The sequence below is a fragment of the Leucopleurus acutus genome (genome assembly GCF_964270905.1).
Source record: "Leucopleurus acutus genome assembly, chromosome: 4".
NCBI classification, from domain to species: Eukaryota; Metazoa; Chordata; class Mammalia; order Artiodactyla; family Delphinidae; genus Leucopleurus; species Leucopleurus acutus.
This window is the reverse complement of record NC_139146.1, coordinates 16,042,535-16,062,205: the sequence shown is the minus strand read 5'-3', so window position 1 is coordinate 16,062,205 and position 19,671 is coordinate 16,042,535. Positions and strand designations below refer to the sequence as shown.

The window sequence follows — 19,671 nt, the reverse complement described above, 5'->3', positions numbered from 1 at the left end:
AGCAATTATATGCCAATAAAATGGACAACCTGGAAGAAATGGAGAAATTCTTAGAAAAGCACAACCTTCTGAGACTGAAGCAGGAAGAAATAGAAAATATGAACAGATCAATCACAAGCACTGAAATTGAAACTGTGATTAGAGACCTTCCAACAAACAAAAGTCCAGGACCAGATGGCTTCACAGGCGAATTCTATCAAACATTTAGAGAAGAGCTAACACCTATCCTTCTCAAACTCTTCCAAAATATAGCAGAGGGAGGAACATGCCCAAACTCATTCTACGAGGCCACCATCACCCTGATACCAAAACCAGACAAAAATGTCACTAAAAAAGAAAACTACAGGCCAAAATAACTGGTGAACATAGATACAACGATCTTGAACAAAATACTAGCAATTAGAATCCAACAGCACATTAAAGGGATCATATACCATGATCAAGTGGGGTTTATCCAAAGAATGCAAGGATTTGTCAATATATGCAAATCAATCAATGTGATACACCATATTAACAAACTGAAGGATAAAAACCATATTATCATCTCAATAGATGCAGAGAAAGCATTTGACAAAATTCAGCACCCATTTATGATAAAACCCCCCAGAAAGTAGGCATAGAGGTAACCTACCTCAACATAATAAAAGCCATATATGACAAACCCACAGCCAGCATCGTTGTCAATGGTGAAAAACTGAAACCATTTTTACTAAGATCATGAACAAGACAAGGTGGTCCACTCTCACCACTATTATTCAACATAGGTTCAGAAGTTTTAGCCACAGCAATCAGAGAAGGAAAAGAAATAAAAGGAATCCAAATTGGAAAAGATGAATTAAACTTAAACTGTTTGCAGATGGCATGATCCTATATGTAGAGAATCCTAAAGATGCTACCAGAAAACTACTAGAGCTAATCAATGAATTTGGTAAAGTAGCAGGATACAAAATTAATGCACAGAAATCTCTTGTATTCTTATACACAAATGATGAAAAATCTGAAAGAGATATTAAGGAAACACTCCCATTTACCATTGCAACAAAAAGAATAAAATACTTAGGAATAAACCTACCTAAGGAGACAAAAGACCTGTATGCAGAAAACTATAAGACATTGAGGAAATAAATTTAAGATAATACAAACAAATGAAGAGATATACCATGTTCTTGGATTGGAAGAATCAACATTGTGAAAATGACTCTACTACCCAAAGCCATCTACAGATTCATGCAATCCCTATCAAACTACCACTGGTATTTTTCACAGAACTAGAACAAAAAATTTCACAATTTGTATGGAAACACAAAAGACCCTGAATAGCCAAAGCAATCTTGAGAACAAAAAACAGAGCTGGAGGAATCAGGCTCCCTGACTACAGTTATCAAGACAGTATGGTACTAGCACAAATAGAGAAATATAGATGAATGGAGCAGGATAGAAAGCCCAGAAATAAATCCACACACATATGGTCATCTCATCTTTGGTAAAGGAGGCAAGAATATACAATGGAGAAAAGACAGCCTCTTCAATAAGTGGTGCTGGGAAAACTGGACAGCTACATGTAAAAAGATGAAATTTGAACACTCCCTAACACCATACCCAAAAATAAACTCAAAATGGATTAAAGACCTAAATGTAAGGCCAGACACTATAGAAGTTTAGAGGATAACATAGCAGAACACTCTATGACATAAATCACAGCAAGATACTTTCTTAACCACCTCCTAGAGAAATGGATATATATACATATACATATACATATGTATGCATATACATATATATATGTGTGTGTGTATATATATATATATATATATACACATACACACAGTGGAATATTACTCAGCCATAAAAAGAAACAAAATTGAGTTTTTTGTAGTGATGTGGATGGACCTAGAGACTGTTATAGGAGTGAAGTAAGCTAGAAAGAGAAAAACAAATACCGTATGCTAACACTTATATATGGAATCTAAAAAAAGAAAAGAAAAATGTTTGTGAAGAACCTAGGGGCAGGACAGGAATAAAGACGCAGATGTAAGGAATGGACTTGAGGACACAGGGAGGGGGAAGGGGAACCTGGGACGAAGTGAGAGAGTGGCATGGACATATATACACTACCAAATGTAAAATAGATAGCTAGTGGGAAGCAGCCACATAGCACAGGGAGATCAGCTTGGTGCTTTGTGTACACCTAGAGGGGTGGGATAGGGAAGGTGGGAGGGAGAAGCAGGAGGGAGGGGATATGGGGATATATGTATACGTATAGCTGATTCACTTTGTTATACAGCAGAAACTAACACACCATTGTAAAGGAATTATACTCCAATAAAGATGTTAAAAATAAAAAATTCAACTGTAATATGGATATTTGCTTATTCCTCAAATCTTTGGATTAATATCAAATTAAAGTTTGTACAAGTTTGAGGAGCCTAAGTTTAGCTTATAAGGGTCTTATGATTTTTATATCAAGTAAATTGTTATGATAGAGGGGGAAAAACAAAATATTAAACTGCTTATAGATGATACAATTAATTAAAACATCTATTTCTGTTTTGGGCTGTGCAGCTATTTTTGTTTGTTTTCAATTTGTTTGTATTGATAAGGACTGACTCATTGAAAGTAGCTATTAATTATACAGCAGACCACTCCTATGAAAGTTAGCCTATCCTGCACCATAGTTTGGTTCAGAGCTGTGTGTGACCTGATTTTAATCTGTATTATCATTTGTGAGTGACCATGGTAACAATTGTATTATGTACTTATACAACTGTGTTATTTCTCAGTGTCTCCATATTTAGTCTTCAACAGTTTATGCTCAAATATTTAAAAATTCTTTTTCCTTCCTCAAGGAATTAACAAAACAAAACAATTTTCTGAGATGGCCTTTAGGATTTGAAAAACATATTCTTGTTGCTTTTGTTTTTCAGGATGGGTTTTTCTGTCAGCACAAATAATCACCAGTTTTTTTTTTAAATGTTATAATTTAATAATTTGTCTAGAGTTATTTAGCAGTGAACAGCTACAATCTGTTGCCGCTGATAGGTTCTAGATTTTTCATCTTTGGTCCTCTTCTCTTTGATATTCACTGAGAATTGTGGGGTTATTTGATATCAGTTAAAAGTTGTACAAATAAAATACTAATAGACTATATATATATGTGTGTATATGTATATGCTGAAAAACATGGCAGCCACTTTAAATTGGCTTGGGTTATTATGTGAGTCATATTAGACTAGTCCACAGTTTGGATAGAAATACTTAAATTATAATAGCATTCTTTTTTAAACTAGGTATATTTCCCAAGGTAACCTATAATAGTAAAATCTCTGTAAGGTGCCTGATATGCAAATTTCCAAATGATAAAAGGTGGCTTTATTCAAAGGGGATTGCTGATAGTTAATTCTGCAGTTGTCCCTTTCTTTGATTTGTACCTCATTATTCATGTAAATTACTATCTTCTTAATTTGCTCTTTATTCTCATCTACATTTAAATTGGGCACAGGAGAAATTAGGACAGTAACATCTGGCTTTAAGGAAATAGAAATAGTTATATAACTAAATGTCATCATCAATCAGACTGCATTTTGTTCTATTACACATACTATTTGAAAGAGTCACACCAGATATACCAAACAGAAGGAACAGCACCAAAGAACAAATTAGTCCACTCTACAAAGAATTAGAAAAATAAATCCAACAGTCCTATCATATTCACTTCAGTTATGTTCTGGCTGACTGAGAATTTAGAATACAAATTTATAATTGTATGAAGCATCTCAAATATTTTTTCCTTTTCCTTTTATGAAATATAGAAATAATGCAGACGCATGACAAAAACATGGCTCAAATGATGAGAAACTCTCAAAATGAAAATCTCTTCCTCTATCCTAAGAGGATAGTCGTTCTTCCTAGAAAATAACACTGTCAATTTCCAGTGTTTTTTTTTTTTTTTGCAGTACGCGGGCCTCTCACTGCTGCGGCCCCTCCCGCCGCGGAGCACAGGCTCCGGACGTGCAGGCCCAGCGGCTGTAGCTCACTGGCCCAGCCGCTCCGCGACACGCGGGATCCTCCCGGACCGGGACACAAACCCGCGTCCCCTGCATCGTCAGGCGGACTCCCAACCACTGCGCCACCAGGGAAGCCCCTCCAGTGTTTTTTTTAAGTTACTTTTTAAAAAAATTGAAGTGTAACATATTAGTTTTGGGTGAACAACATAGTGATTCAATTTTTTTTGGATTGATTCAATATTTTTATAGATTATACTCCATTTAAAGTTATTTTAAAATAATGGCTATCTCTGTGCTGTACAATATATCTTTAGAGCTTATTTATTTTTACATAATAGCTTGTACCTCTTAATCCCCTACCCTTATCTTACCCCTTCCCCCTCCCTCTCCCCACTGGTAACCATTAGTTTTCTTTTTTCTATATTTGTGAGTCTGTGTCTATTTTGTTATATTTATTCATTTGTTTTATTTTTCAGATTCTGTATAAAAGTTATAACATACAGTATTTGTCTTGCACTGTATGACTTATTTCACTAAGTATAATACTTTCTAGGTCCATCCATGTTGTTGCAAATATCAGAATTTCATTCTTTTTTATGGCTGAGTAAAATTCAATTATATATATTGTATATTATATATATAACTTCAATTATATATATATAATTGTATATATATAACCCCACTTCTTCTTTATCCAATCATCTGTTGATAGACATTTAGGTTGCTTCCATATCTTGGCTGTTGTAAATAATGCTGCTATGAACATTAGGGTGCATGTATCTTTTTAAGTTAGTGTTTTCACTTTCTTCAGATACATACCTAGGAGTGGAATTGCTAAATCATATGGTAGTTCTATTTTTGGTATTTTGAGGAACCTCCGTAGTGTTTTTCATAGTGGCTGCACCAATTTACATTCCCACCAACAGTATACTAGGGTTCCCTTTTCTCCACCTTGCCAATATTTATTTGTAGACTTTTTGAGGATAGCCATTCCAACAGGTGTAAAGTGATATCTCATTGTGGTTTTGATTTGCATTTCTCTGATGGTTAGAGATAGTATCTTTTCATATGCCTGTTGGATATCTGTATATCTTCACTGGAAAAATTTCTTTGGTCTTCTGCCCATTTTGTAATCTGGTTGTTTGTTTTTTTGATATTGAATTGTATGAGCTGTTTATGTATTTTAGATATTAACCCCTTATTAGTCATATCCTTAGTTGTTATTTAAGGGATTTTCTCTTGTTTTTTTGATTGAAACAAGTTCTCTGTCTTCTCATTTTGCTTAACTTTCTCTGTCTCTGTGAATTTAGTTGAAACAGTTACCTATCCCAGTCTTGAATGGGTGTCCTTGTGTGGGTGTGTCTCTATACAGTCTGTGTATGCCCAGTGACTTTGGTGGGAGACCTGGATCTGAGATGAGCATGAGTCATGTCTTTCCCCAGGGTGTGCTGGCAGGTATCACATTGGTAGGAGTTAGGGCTGGAGATGAAGGGGCTGGAGCCAGAGCTAGGTATGAGCCAGGGCTTCTCCTCTGCTCAGTGGCCAACACCACTCTACTGGGGACAGAAGTTGCTGGGGCAGAAGCCCTGAGGTTCAGGTGTGAGCTGGCCCCGTTCCCTCTGAGTATTTGCTTTCGGCACCTTCACCCCATAGGGGAGCAGTGCTGGTGTAAGAGAGTCTGGAGTGGGCACTTGGCATGGGTCAGGGCACAGGCTGTGGCAGTCCCTTACTCTTGTGTGGAGCTGCCTTGCTGACCATGTGGGACAAAGCAGGTGCTCAGCTCGGGTGGGACTCCACACTGTTTTGGTTTCAGAAAATCTGCCAGTGTCACTTGCAGTTTTAATCTGCTTCTTCTGCCATGTTTCAGGAGTAAGCAGTGTGTGTACACTTTTCATGAGTGAAGCCTAGGTTTCTCACAGCTCTCCTGTCAGTCCCACTGGTTTTCAAGCCAGCTAAGGGGACTCATCTTCCTGGTTTCAGACGCCAGGCCTGGGGCACCCAATGTGTGGCTCAAGCCACTCACTACTCAGGGAATATCTCCACCTGTGTAATCTCCCTCGTCTTCTTTGTCTTCTGCCAGGGACACAGATCCAGACCTGGTTGCTTCACTTCCCTTCTTACCCAATTCTGTGTAGATCTTTCTTACCGCCTTGGTTGTACAAGTGTTTTTCTGCCAGTCTCCAGTTAGTTTTCAGTGAGATCTTGAAGTTACTTTTAAAATTGATGTGGTATACATATATTATAATTACCGAAGTATCAATTTTTGATACACCTATTTTTTTCTCCACTGTAAAGGATTTCATTCTTACTACCTCTACCTCCCTGGTTTACTCCTAAAGAATTTCACCCTTTCTTTGCTTGTAATATTTCTTTTCAAGGTGTGCTTGGAAAGCTCAACTCTATTATTTGCCTCTTTAATGCAATCTAGAAGCTAAGTTTGTAAAATTTTTCACCAATGTCTACTGGAAGTACACTTGATAGAATAGTAAAGTCATAAACATATGTCACATATGAACTGGCTTCTTCATTTACATATTTTTTCCACTAGAGGGTATAGAATTTGTAAAACAAAATAAAACAAAAACTGGGCAACCTAGGGGATTACACAGATATCAGTTTCTTCATGCTGTAAAATGGGGATTATAGACGAAGTGATTGCTAAAATAATTTTCATATTCAATGAGTGAAAATAAGTCCATATGATAGATCTTGGTTTTCTAGCACTATTTCTAGGAATACATACCCTAACCAGATGATTCTCTAAGTCTGATTGAATTGAAAGATATATTTCTTCAATAAAATTAGATAATTCTAGTAATTGCAGATCAATGCCACATTATCCAAACAACTTATTTTTTTCTGTTTTCTTTGCTTATGAAATTAACTTCTGTTCACAATTTAGCTTCCCACAAAGGATTTTCCACAATAAACTGATGCACACTCACATCTGGCAGACACTATTTTTTCCATACATAAAAACATAGTCAACAAATAATTTTTTAGAATCTACGTTATCCAGGCACTATACTAGGTGATGGAGGTGCAAAAAATATAATACAAACATAAATATTGAATAAAGTAAGATACAAAAAAATATAAATACAAAACTAATTTATGCCAAGGAATTGTAATACAACATAGCAAAATACAATTATTGAAATATCCACAGAGTTATCTGGGAATGAAGAAAGTGGATCTTGATTCAGACAATGGGAACAGAGTGAGAAAGACACATAAAAGTAAATAATACTTTGCATGGGCTTAATTATACGCTATTCAGTGTCATTGGAATGTAAGACTTGGTTTGGGGGATTAACATTGAGGCTAAGAGCAGGAGTTAGAATTTTAGTGCTTACCAAAGAAATATAAACTAGGCATAAATGACCTTCTTACAACTTCTAATTTATAAGAAATTTGGCAGGCTATATTGAGTTGTCAAAAGAAACATAAAGGGCTTCCCTGGTGGCGCAGTGGTTGAGAGTCCGCCTGCCAATGCAACGGACAGCGGTTCGTGCCCCGGTCCAGGAAGATCCTGCATGCCGCGGAGTGGCTGGGCCCATGAGCCATGGCCGCTGAGCCTGCGCATCTGGAGCCTGCGCATCCGGGGCTTGCGCATCCGGGGCTTGCGCATCCAGAGCCTGTGCTCCACAACGGGAGAGGCTGCAACAGTGAGAGGCCCGTGTACAGCAAAAAAAGAGAGACATAAAATATTGCTTTTTAAATAAAAATTTATGGTATTTCATAATGCATGTTTGCTATAATTAAAAATAATAATAATAAGGAGATGTCAAAGAAATTTGACATTTATAAAACACACTGTTGGATAACTTAAAAAACCTCCCAGAGAGTGTATTATTTCTATCAATGATAAAGTAACTAGTATAGGACTAGATTCCCCGTGATAAAACTATAAATCTGGACAAAATATACTAAATAATTATTTTCATACATTAAACATTAGATAGTGAAGGACTATGATTCGAAGTATAAGGGAAATAAGAAATTTGGTTCATGTTTATCCTGACTTTCAACCAACACTGTCTGGACTGTGGCACAGTGAAAGGAAGACTAAATCATAGCACTCACTGAGTTGAGAAAACTGAGTTCAAGGCTCCTGGGGTGACAGAAATTTGCATGGTAGAAAAATAGGGACCTATACAGAAAAAGAAAGTCCTAAAAGTCTTTCCTTGAACTATTGGCAAATACTAAGCTGCAGATGCTGTGGAAAAGAGTCCATAAAGTTAGGGAAAGAATGGTTATCAGGAGCTGTGAGCTGGGGAATAAAAACTATATATATATATACTTATATGTATATATATATATTTATCTATTAATATATACTGTATGTATTATGAACAGACACAACTGAAAAATGTTCATATTCCAAAAAGCAAGAATGAAGAGTCCTCACTGAATAGCTGGACATTGAATAGAATTCAGAAGTTGTGACATTGGAATAGAACTACTCTAACTCTTGAATAAAGGCTCCTTTATTTTTACCCTAATTACACTTAAAAGCAACCATTGAATGGATCAAGCTAATGTGCAAATAAACTAATTGACTGCCATGAAAAACCTCAAAACTCTCAAAAGGGAGAAAAAAAATTATACATATACTAACATAACACTCATCATGTCCAAAATCCAATAAAATACTACTAGATATGTGAAGTAGTAGAAAAATGTGTCCCATAATAAGAAAAGTAAGTCCGTTAAAATAGACACAGAACTGTCAGAGGTAATGGAATTAGCAGGCAATAATTTTAAAAGATCTATTGAAATTTGTTCAACTATTTAAGAAAAAAACATAAAGATAATGAAAGAACAACTGTAAAATCTCTTTAGAGGAATAAACACTGTAAAAATAAATCAAATGCGCATTTAAAACAGCAAAATTAGATACCCAAAGTGAAATTTTCAAAGATGGGCTCATAAGCAAAAGAATCTAATAAATAAAATATTTGAACATGAATAAGGGGAAAAACTGAATGCTTCAAACTGCTTCAAACTGAAATATAAAGTTAAAAAAAAGGAAGAGAACAGTTTCAGGGCACTCTGGGAAAACATCAAGTAGTCTTATATGCATGTAATTGACATACAGTAAGAAGAGAGAAAATTTCAAGCAAAAAAAAAGTAATGGCCAGATATTTCAAATTTTAATATAAATATAAATCAACAGTTTTAAGAAGCTCTATCAACATTAAGCAAAATATACAGAACAAGATGAACATTAAGGTACATTATTAAAAAAATTGCCCAAACCAGTAATAAAGAGGAAAACTTTAAAAGAACTAAGGGGAAAAAAAGACATATTACATTTAGAGGCACAACATAAAGGATATGTTTTTAATAAAAAGTTTATATTTAAAAATCTTTAACCTATAATTACATATCCAGCAAAAAATATGCTAGGAAAATGCAGAGGAAATAAAGACATTTCTAACCAAAGAAAAGCTATGAGAATTTTGTGCCAGCAAAACCTGCACTGTGTCCAGTATTTATGATGATATTTATAAGAGACAAACTGATTGTAAAGACACATATGGACTCAAAGGAGAATGAAAAATGGTATACCAAACAAACACAAATCATGAAAAATGGAGAGGCTGTATTAATAATAAAATTAATTCTAGAACAAGAAAGATTACCAGAAGTAAAACAGACATTTCACACTGATAAAAGTTCAATTAATCATGAAGGGATAACAATTCCAAAAATACGTGTATATAGCTTCAAATATTGTCAAAATATGAGGACTGAAGTGATAAAGAAGCAAACTGAGATTATAGTTGGAAATGTCCACATCCCCCCTCAGTCATTTATGGAGTAAGTATATAGCAAATCAGTAAGGGTGTAAAAGACTTGAGAAACACTATTAACCAAGTAGAATTAACTGACATTTATAGAAAATTACATCCAATCACACAATAGACTACATATTTTTCAACTACACATAGATGGCTGACTAGAATAGGCCATGTGCCGGACCATAAAATAATTCTCAATAAATATACAAGTTTTAAGAATGCGTTTTCAAAACAGTGGTATTATATTGGAAATCAGTAACCAAAAATCTATAAAACCGTCAACTATTTGGAAATTAAGCAGCATAATTTTAAATAATCTATCAATTAAGGAAGAAATCGTATAAGGGAAATTAGAAAATATTTTAAAATAAATGATAATAACATATCAAAATGTGTGAGATGTAGCTAAATTAGGGCTTAGAAGCTAACATAAATGCTTATAGAAAAGAAGAAAATTTTAAATCTGGTGACGTAGATGTCTACCCTGAGAAGCTAGAAAAAGAACAGCAAATTAAATTCAAAGTAAGCAAAGAAAAGAAGTGGTAAACAAAATTAAGTCAATTAAACGGCAAATGGAGAAAACAAATAATTAACAAAAACAAAACTTGATTCTTTAAAAAAATTAATAAGATTGGTGAATCACTAACTAGACTAATCCAGAAAAATATGGAAGACACAAGTGAATAATTTAGGAATTAAATTTAAAAATCACTATAGATTCTTCAGAAGGATAATAAAAGAATATTATGATAAAATTATTAATTCACCTAGAAGATTTGGACAAATTCTTTGAAAAGAAATTACTAAAATTTTCATAGGTTAAATTTAAAAAATAATAATCTTATATATTAAAGTAATTGCATTTTAATTACAAGCTTTCCAACTAACAAAACTCCAGGCCAAAAGGCTTATCAAAATACTACGCCAAAAAATTACAAGAAAAAAAATTTTACAAAAGCTCTTTGATAAAGGAGCAATAAACACTTCTCATCTTACTTTATATGGCCAGTAATTCCAAAGACATTACCAAAAAAAGAAAAAAAATACACACTAATATCATTCACTGATATTGGCCTGGGGTTAGCAAACATTTTCTTTAAAAGCTCAGGGAGTAAATGTTTTATACTTTGAGGGTCATATTATTTCTGTTGAAACAGCTCAACTCTCCCATAGTAGTGTAAAATGTCATAGAGTATATATAAATGAATTGACATGGCTAAGTTCCAATAATATTTTATTTATCAGACTAACCTCTGATTTAGGTGCTATAAGCTATAAGTCCTAAACAAATATTAGCAAAACTCAGAGCCACACTTTTTAAATTCAAAATCAAACAATATAATTCATCATATTCATTAAAGGAGAAACAAAAACATTTTATCAATAAATTTATAACGTGTCAGAGAAATCTAACACACTCATAATAAAAATGACCAGCATTCTAGCAACAGAATAAAAGAAATTCTCAGTTTGATAAAGTGCATCTACAAAAAACAAAACAAAATAAAACTATAACTAGCATCACAATATATGTTAAAGAACTGAAAACTTTCCCTTTAAGATTGCAAAAAAGACATATATGTCTGTTTATCATTTCCATTCAAACTGGAGGTCCTATCCAGTATAATATGTCAAGAGAAAGAAAACAAAAATAATACCAATTCAATAGGAAGAAACAGTTACCTATATTCACAGAGGACATAATCTTGTATGTAAAACATCCTAAGGAACAAAAAAGAAAACAATGCAACAAGAAAAAAAACCTACCAGTGCTAGTAAAAGAATTTAGCAAAGTGATAGAATAGTGGGTTAATTTGTGTGTGTGTATGTGTGTGTGTGTGAGACTGAACTGGAATTGCAGTTGCAATATCAGGCACAGCATTATTTTTTTAATAAGATATAGTTACATATAAATTTAATAATGTTTAGGAATTATACAAAGAAAAATACAAATTATAAATTAATAGCAAAGAGGTACCTGGAAAATGCCCATACATTTGCCACCTAAGCATCCTATTTGCACATAACCAATAGAACAAAAGAAAAATTTGAAAGTAAAAAAAAGTTCTGAATGTTATTAAAGATACATTATATTATAAATTGTAGCATGTAGCTAAACAAAACCACATTCAGGGAAACCTAAAGAAACTTAAACAAACAGGGATTTATACCCAGTAATAGAATGGAGCACTCAATATTGTTTTGCTGCCAATTCATCCAGTTGATCTATAGATTTGATGCAATACTAATAAATATTTCAGCATGTTGTTTGTAGAAATTGTCCAACTAATTACAAAATGTATGTAAGAACCTCAAAGTACTTAGAATAGACAAAAGTTGAAAAAGAAAAACAATGCTGGAGGAGATACATTATCTGAAATAAAAATTTGCACACATCTACATTTACCAAGCTAGTTAGTATGGTATTAACATAAAGATAGACAACTAGATTAGTGGAACAGAATGGAGTCCAGAAGTTGGTTCACATTTACATGGTCAATTTGTTTTAAAACTTGGCACCAGAATGACTCAATAAAGACATTAAAGTCTTTTCAAAATATATGATGCTGGAACAGTTTGTTCTCTTGTTCTACAAGAAAGCAAGAAAATATCTTCTTAGCCTTAGGTAGGCAATTTCTTTTTTTTTTTTTTTTTTCATAGAGGATTGAAGAAACAAACTACAGACTGGGAGAAAATATCTACAGTTCATTTGACAAGGAATCTGTATCCAGAATATATAACTGCTACAATTCAATAATAAAAACACAACCAAATTAAAAATTAGTCAAAAGATACAAAAAATTTCACAAAATAAGATAAATGCCCAATAAGCATATGAACAAGTGACCATTATTAGTCATCAGAGAAATGCAAAATAAGACCTCAGTGAGATATTACTACATATTTACTAGATTTCAAAAAGGCCATCAACCTTCAATGTTGGCATAGATATAGACATTAGTGATGGGAGAATAAAATGATTAAAGTCATCTTGGAAATTAGCTTCTCAGTTTCTCTTAAAGTTAAATATAAAGTTTTTTTTTTAACATGACCTAGCTATTCTATACTTAGTTATTTAAACAAGAGAATTGAAAACATATGTACACAAAAAGGTACACAAGGATGTCCATAACATAACAGGGATATTCATAGTTGCTCAAAACAGGAAACATCCAAATGTCCATCAACTGGAGAATGGCTAGGAAAAATGTTGTATATCCAGGTAGTGGAATAACTCTCAGCAAATTAAGACAACAAAGGAATAAACTACTAATATGTACAAAAATTGATAAACGTAAGAAACATTTTTCTATTGAGCTGATCAAAAGAAGCCCCACACTCTGTAGTTAGATTTGAAATTCTGTTATAGTCAAAGAAACTTTTGAGGAAACACAACAATGGTTGCTTCTTGACAGGTAGAGTGGGGAGAGGTGTGGAGTTTAGGAAGAAGCAGAAGGGCTTTTTCTCAAATAATGAAAATATTCTGTATTTTGATAGGAGTCTGAGTTATCATGTGAAAGAATTTTTTAAAGTGTGTTGAATTATACACTTAAATTTTGTTCACTTTACTGAATATAAAATATACCTTAGTAAAAAGATCCCCACACCCTGATATGTATGTTCAATGTCCAATACAATTTAGAACATATCAGTGAAACATGTTGAAAAGCACTGACCAGATAATGAGTCTTTGAAGCATTTTAAACATGGAATTTATATGCTCAGACTTTTCAATGATATGTTTGTATTTTTGATAGATCAATGAGACTGCGTAGAGAATGAAATAGAAATGAGCAATACTTGAGATAGAAAGTACACCTAAAATTAAGAAAATTACCTTTCATTTTACCATGCCTTTCATTTTAAAAAATAAACAAAATGGGTGATTTCTCTGGTAAGAATTACAAACCTACAAATAATAGCTAGACAGATGTCTAATTGAGTCAACCTCAGAGAAGTATACAATGAAAATTTAATAACTCAGTAGTCAGTATATTCTTGTGAAAAGTCAAATATCAATGATCTAAAAGAATATGTAGTTATCCATTTTATACATATTAGTGTATATATGGCAATTCCAATCTCCCAATTCATCACACCACTAATAAGAATCTGATATATAAAAAAATAAATAAAATGAAATTCAAAAATTCAAAAATAAAAAAACTAAAAATTAAAAAAATAAAAGAATATTTAGCATTTTTATGAAATAAAAAGATTCATATTTCTACATATTCCATCCCTCATCCTAAAGTCATATTTTGCAAACATTTTGGATACATCAACCATCTTTAATACATAAGTTTACAATTCTCCTTGAGCCTTTGTCATTTTATAATTTTGACATCATGTGTGATAAGTAAATCAAAGAAAAAGGAAAACATATCATCTTTTATATCATTATACTATTAAATTATAATAGTTATCCACTTAATATATTTAATGATGTTGATACTACTCTCCATACATAAAGATGAATTTAAAGGTTTTCTCTGTTTTGATACTTGCTTTTTAATGTACTTCGTAAAATCATTGAAACATTTGACTTGATTTTAAATAAAATTTTTCAGTGACATATTATTATAGTATTGATTTTGTGATTGGTTCTATATTAATTAAAATACCATAACCTCAGCTTGGCTTTTGCTGACAGTTCTAATTAAAGATGTTCTTCACGCCCCCCTCACACCTCATCACACAACATGCATTTTCATGAATTACTTTGTTTCATTTTGTCCATGTTAATTATCCTTATCTGAAATATTTTTTGCTTACAAGTTATTTTCTATCTCCACTCACTATTTTTTTTTTTTTAACATCTTTATTGGAGTATAATTGCTTTACAATGGTATGTTAGTTTCAGCTTCACAACAAAATGAATCAGTTATATATATACATATATTCCCATATCTCTTCCCGCTTGCGTCTCCCTCCCTCCCACCCTCCCTATCCCACCCCTCCAGGCGGTCACAAAGCACCGAGCTGATCTCCCTGTGCTATGCGGCTGCTTCCCACTAGCTATCTACCTTACGTTTGGTAGTGTATATATGTCCATGCCTCTTTATCGCTTTGTCACCGTTTACCCTTCCCCCTCCCCATAGCCTCAAGTCCATTCTCTAGTAAGTCTGTGTCTTTATTCCTGTTTCACCCCTAGGTTTTTCATGACATTTTTTTTTTTTAAAATTCCATATATATGTGTTAGCATACGGTATTTGTCTCTCTCTTTCTGACTTACTTCACTCTGTATGACAGACTCTAGGTCCATCCACCTCATTACAAATAGCTCAATTTCGTCTCTTTTTATGGCTGAGTAATATTCCATTGTATATATGTGCCACATCTTCTTTATCCATTCATCCGATGATGGACACTTAGGTTGTTTCCATCTCTGGGCTATTGTAAATAGAGCTGCAATGAACATTTTGGTACATGACTCTTTTTGAATTATGGTTTTCTCAGGGTATATGCCCAGTAGTGGGATTGCTGGGTCATATGGTAGTTCTATTTGTAGCTTTTTAAGGAACCTCCATACTGTTCTCCATAGTGGCTGTATCAATTTACATTCCCACCAACAGTGTAAGAGGGTTCCCTTTTCTCCACACCCTCTCCACTCACTATTATATACATTTTACAATGGCAGAGATTTTTCTTGTATATGTAACATCCCCAGTGCCTACGATATTGCCAGTTCATATTAAGCACTCTATAAATATTTGAATGAGTGATGAAACAATGAATGAATAAACTTTCTAAAGGTATCTAAGATAGTAGGCATGTATTGCATTTGTTCGATTACATTTCTTTTTTACTTTCATTTGTTAAACAGAAAAGAGAAAAAATTATGTTGTCAGTTCTTTTTCTTCTCGTTTTCCTGACTAATGTTGAGAAGTCTAGGGTGGAAAGGAATCAGAATTGTGGGATTGTAAAAATAATTGTTCAACTTGGTATTTTAAATGATCATAACTACACTCCGATTCGTGTCACAGTGGGAGTAATTCTAGTTTTAAGACATGGATTGGAAAAATGTCAAGCTTCATTTCTTGCAATTTTGCATATAAGTAGATAAGGAGGTTTAAGAAAAGGTCATTGAGGGCTTCGCTGGTGGTGCAGTGGTTGAGAATCCGCCTGCCGATGCAGGGGACACGGGTTCGTGCCCCGGTCCGGGAAGATCCCACATGCGGCGGAGCGGCTGGGCCTGTGAGCCATGGCCGCTGAGCCTGCGCGTCCGGAGCCTGTGCTCCGCAACGTGAGAGGCCACAACAGTGAGAGGCCCGCGTACCACAAAAGTCATTGAAATTACAACCATTTATTAAAGAAGTGATCTGTAGCCAAAGCCCCAAAGCTTTATATCTTGACGAGCAGAGTAAGAACAGCTAAATCTGGTTCAAGTCAGCTTTAGGTAAATGATTATTAGATTCCATCAGCCAGTGATTCTGCCTTCTCTCATCGTGTGCAAGAAAAAACAAAACAACTAAACATCCCAGTGCCACACTCTACTTCTCTCAATATGGAATTAATTTTTGTACAAAAATCATATTAATCCAAAGTATTATAGAAAGACTCCAGATGAGCTTAATTACTCAAGAACCAGTTTGAATATGTTCCATCAAATAGTCTGAACAATCGTAGTTCAACCAAACAGCAAAAAAATTTTCCAAAACCATAGGTAGGTACTGGATACTGCTTTAATTTCTGTTAATTAAAAATGCTTGATCTACTATGACAGATCCTGGTGTAAGATCCTTAAAAGAAAATAATTAATCCATGCAAGTTTGAGATAACACCTAATCTGTAGAGCTTGTGCCCTGATTTAATCAAGCTCTGGACATTATTGTTGACCTATCCAAAAAACGTTTTTTTTTTTTAATTGAAATATAGTGGGTATACAATCTTATGTTAGTTTCAGGTATACTACATAGTGGTTTTACATTTACATAGATTACGAAATGATCACCATGATAAATCTGGTGACCATCGGTCCCCTCACAAGGAACATGGTTAATATTATTATTATGAACCATATTCCTTGCTTTATATTACATCCCCATGGTTTATTTATTTTATACCTGGAAGTCTGTACCTCTTAATCCCCGCTACCTATTTTGCACAACTCCTCTACCCTCCTCCAATCTGGCAAACACCTGTTTTTAGCTTTCACCTGTAAGTGAGGTCGTGCGATATTTGTGTTCGTGTCTCTGATTTATTTCACTTAGCATGATAGCCTCTAGATCCATCTGTGTTGTCAAAAATGCCAAGATTGACACTGTCAGGTGGGCGCGGACAGGGGAGGGGCCTCACAGAGGCCGGCGAGGGGAGGAAAGACCTGGGCTGGAGGGATGGCCAAATGTCCCGGCCCGCAGCCCTGAGCGCGGGCGGTGGCGGTGGCGGTGGCGGCGGCGGTGTCGAGCTGGTGGCCGTGGCGCGCTGCTTCTGCTGAATCCTGAGGACCCGGGGCCGGGGGCCGGCTCTAGCATGGCCGAGACAGAAGCGCTGCCGAGGCTTCGGAAGACTTCAGGATGCAGAATAAATCCGTCTTTATTTGGGGTGCCAGCGGGGAAACCGACAGAGTACTCTTGAAAGAAACCCTGGAGCAGAGCCTGTTTTCCAAAGTCACGCTGACTGGCCGGAGGAAGCTCACCTTCGACGAGGAAGTTTCTAAAAACGTGAATCAAGAAGTGGTGGACTTTGAGAAATTGGATGACTACGCTTCTGCCTTTCAAGGTCATGATGTTGTATTCTGTTGCCTGGGTACCACCAGACAAAAAGCTGGGGCAGAGGCATTTGTTTGTGTTGATTGAGATTACGTCCTGAAGGCTGCAGAGCTGGCAGAAGCTGGAGGGTGCAAACATTTCAACTTGCTGTCCTCTAAGGGACAAGTCAAGCAATTTTTTATATCTGCAAGTCAAGGGAGAAATGGAAGCTAGGGTTGAAGAGTTAAAATTTGATCGTTACTCCATATTTTGGCCTGGAGTTCTATTATGTGATAGGCAAGAATCTTGCCCAGGTGAAAGGTTGGTTAGGAAGTTCTATGGCTCCTTACCAGAATCTTGATCCAGCGACCATTCTGTGCCAGTGATGACTGTGGTTAGAGCAATGCTGAACAACGCAGTGAGACCAAGTGACAAGAAGGAACTGCTGGATAACAAGGCCATCCACGAACTGGGGAAAGCTGATGGCTCTCTCAAGCCGTGACCACAATGGAGAAATGCTTTCCAGTGTCAGGCTCAACACCTATCACCTAACGGTAATTTCAGGGTCTAAAAAAAACATGTGCTTTAACTGTGGTTTCACTATTCTCAGTCGCCCAGATCCAATCAAAAAATGATCGTGCTCTGCATCAGCATTTTAGAGCCTGATTCTACATATGTAGAATCACCCTGGGGGCCTTTCAGAAATAGAGATCCAGCAGCTCCCTAGTGGTCTGGTGTCTCAGGTTCGGCACAGAAATGAGAGATTCATAGGCCCTACCTCAGACTTTCTGAATCAGAACTTGGGGGGTATGGGCACAGAAATCTGTTGTTTTATTTAAGCTTCTCTTATGATGCCGGAGGCCAGCTTTGAAAGCTTGTCTGCAGAGTCACAGCAGCAGTGCAGACTTTATGTATCATGCAGATGAGTTCTGAACACAAATTGTTGACATTTGTGTCTCTGAGTTACCCAGTGCTGACTGCATGTTAATTGTGTAAGTGAACATTGTGCTTTACTACTTCTTTAGAATATATAATAAAAGTTATTATATAGCCGAGCTTATATAATTCATGGGAGAATTAAATAGAAGAATTAAAATAAATGTACAAGTCGTGGGTGTCCTTACATTGTTAGAAAATGCCTAAGTAACGGTGGTAATATGCAGTATTTTGGCCAATGGGATGATAGACTAGCAGCTAATACATATCAGGTACTTGCTAATTGCTAGCCTTTACACATACTGTCTGTCCTTTAACCCTGCAGACAATCCTTATAATTCTTACAGGCAGTGCTATCATCCCCATATCTTAGGTGGGGAAACCGAGGCTCACTGTGTTTAAGTACCTTGCCCAAGGGCTTAAAGCTGAAGCCTGAAGCTAGGAAATCGCAAAGCCAGGATTCTAACCCAAGTGAGCCTGAATCCATAGCTTCTGTTTTTAACTACTCTGCAAGAGCATCCAGTATCTGTATATTTCCAGGAAGTTACAGTTAATTGTTGCTGGATCAGTACATGCCATGGATGAATAAACTAGAAATGTTTGGGTTTCTCCATTGGTCTAGGATCCCTCTAATGATTAACCACAAAATGTTCACATAGCCAGTAAATTATATTTCAAAGTGCTTCACTAGAAAAACTATGGAAAAGGAAAGGAAGAGGCAGAAGGAGGGGTCAAAGTCAAGAGGAGCACACTGTTAATTTCCACCATGGAACAAAGGAAATTTGTCTTAACTTGTGTGCTGGGGGAAGCAAGGTAATAAATTTCAAACTTCAGTGGACAAAAAAAAAAAATGGCATGATTTCACTTTTTTAAAGGCTGAGCAATTACAGATATATATGTAATATAATATATACTTTTCTTTATTCACTGAGGTTGCTTCCATATCTTGGCTATTGTAAATAATGCTACAATAAACATTGGGGTGCGTGTATCTTTTCAAATTAGTGTTTTTGTTTTCTTCTGGTAAATACCCAGAAGTGAAATTGTTATATCATATGGTGGGTTCTATTTTTAATTTTTTGAGAAACCTTCATAATGTTTTCCATTGTGGCTATACCAATTTACCTTCCTGCCTACAGTGCACAAGGGTTCTCCGCAGCCTCACCAGCACTTGTTATTTGTTGCTTTTTTGATGATAGTCATTCTGACATGTGTGAGGTGGTGTCTCATTGT

At 35.2% G+C, this 19,671-nt stretch overlaps 1 pseudogene across 1 annotated transcript; it reads left to right on the top strand.

Annotated features, from left to right (window-relative positions):
* The first annotated feature begins 17,236 nt into the window (after positions 1-17,236).
* LOC309961550 (oxidoreductase HTATIP2-like) lies at positions 17,237-18,004 on the top strand (annotated as a pseudogene). The gene has a single exon. The product of its transcript is annotated as an oxidoreductase HTATIP2-like (transcript).
* Positions 18,005-19,671: the final 1,667 nt, after the last annotated feature.